This window comes from Arachis ipaensis, chromosome B10 (assembly GCF_000816755.2).
Source record: "Arachis ipaensis cultivar K30076 chromosome B10, Araip1.1, whole genome shotgun sequence".
Taxonomy (NCBI): Eukaryota; Viridiplantae; Streptophyta; class Magnoliopsida; order Fabales; family Fabaceae; genus Arachis; species Arachis ipaensis.
Window position 1 is genome coordinate 116,436,851 of NC_029794.2, and position 2,253 is coordinate 116,439,103.

Genomic DNA, 2,253 nt, shown 5'->3' on the forward strand with positions numbered 1-2,253 from the left:
ATAAAAGGTATTAAAATCAAACTGCTCACTCTCAATTTCTTTTATTTTTTTAATAAAAAAATAAAAGCTTTACCCCATGATAGAATTTAAAACTGATTCATTTTATTTCAGAACTTAACATGTGTATAAAAGAAATGATATTAAAATTACATATGTTAAGAGTACTACCAAAAAGAAAAAGAAACACTAACTTTTATTATATTACTTGAATTTACTTATTATAGTACTTGAATTTTAATTATGTATCTATAACAATATATAATGAGAAGACAGAAGGTTTGGTATCTGGTACGCGAAATCGTGATTACACTTTAATTATGTAAAATTCATTGCTCTTTCTTTCCCTGAAAATGGCGCCAAAAACATGATGCCAAGACCATGGTTCACAACTCCGTGTAACTAACCAGCAAGTGCACTGGGTCGTCCAAGTAATACCTTACGTGAGTAAGAGTCGAATCCCACGGAGATTGTTGGTATGAAGCAAGCTATGGTCACCTTGCAAATCTCAGTTAAGTTGACTCATATGGGCTACAATATATTATGTAAATAAAACATAAAGTAAGGATAGAAATACTTATGTAATTCATTGGTGAGAATTTCAGATAAGCAAATGGAGATGCTTTCGTTCCTCTGGACCTCTGCTTTCCTGCTATCTTCATCCAATCAGTCTTACTCCTTTCCATGGCTGGCTTTATGTGATACATCACCACTGTCAATGGCTACTTTCGGTCATCTCTCGGGAAAATGATCCAATGCCCTGTCACGGCACGGCTAATCGTCTGGAGGCATCACCCTTGTCAATGGCTTCATCTTATCCTCTCAGTGAAAATGGTCAACGCACCCTGTCACGGCACGGCTATTCATCTGTCGATTCTCGATCATGCTGGAATAGGATTTACTATCCTTTTGCGTCTGTCACTAACGCCCCGCAATCGCGAGTTTGGAGCTCGTCACAGTCATTCATTCATTGAATCCTACTCGGAATACCACAGACAAGGTTTAGACCTTCCAGATTCTCTTGAATGCCGCCATGATTCTAGCTTACGCCACGAAGATTCTGGTTAGGAGATCTAAGAGATACTCATTCAGTCTAAGGTAGAACGGAAGTGGTTGTCAGGCACGCGTTCATAGGGAATGATGATGATTGTCACGTTCATCACATTCAGGTTGAAGTGCGAATGAATATCTTAGAAGCGAAGTAAGATGAATTGAATAGAAAACAGTAGTACTTTGCATTAATCTTTGAGGAACAGCAGAGCTCCACACCTTAATCTATGGAGTGCAGAAACTCTACCGTATGAAAGTACATAAGTGAATAGAGGGTAGGCATGGCCGAGTGGCCAGCCTCCCATACGTGATCAATAGATCAAAATATAATCCAAAGATGGTCAAAAAGACTAGTAAAATGTCCTATTTATAATAAACTAGCTTGAGTGTTGCACGTGTAGAGGTCCTTTCTGGAGTTGAACGCCAGCTTTTGTGCCAGTTTGGGCGTTCAACTCTGGTTTTGGCTCCTTTTCTGGCGCTGGACGCCAGATTTGGGCAGAGAGCTAGCATTGAACTCCAGTTTGCGTCGTCTATTCTTGGCCAAAGTATGGACTATTATATATTTCTGGAAAGCTCTGGATGTCTACTTTCCAACTCAATTGGAAGCGCGCCATTTTGAGTTCTGTAGCTCCAGAAAATCCACTTTGAGTGCAGGGAGGTCAGAATCCAACAGCATCAGCAGTCCTTCTTCAACCTCTAAATCTGATTTCTGCTCAAGTCCCTCAATTTCAGCCAGAAAATACCTGAAATTACAGAAAAACACACAAACTCATAGTAAAGTCCAGAAATGTGAATTTAACATAAAAACTAATGAAAACATCCCTAAAAGTAACTAGATCCTACTAAAAACATACTAAAAATAATGTCAAAAAGCGTATAAATTATCCGCTCATCACAACACCAAACTTAAATTGTTGCTTGTCCCCAAGCAACTGAAAATCAATTAGGATAAAAAGAAGAGAATATACTATAAATTCCAAACTATCAATGAAACATAGCTTTAATCAAATGAGCGGGACTTATAGCTTTTTGCCTCTTGAATAGTTTTGGCATCTTACTTTATCCATTGAAGTTCAGAGTGATTGGCATCTATAGGAACTTCAGATTTCGAATAGTGTTATTGATTCTCCTAGTTCAGTATGATGATTCTTGAACACAGCTTCTTTATGAGTCTTGGCCGTGGCCCTAAGCACCACAGACACATAA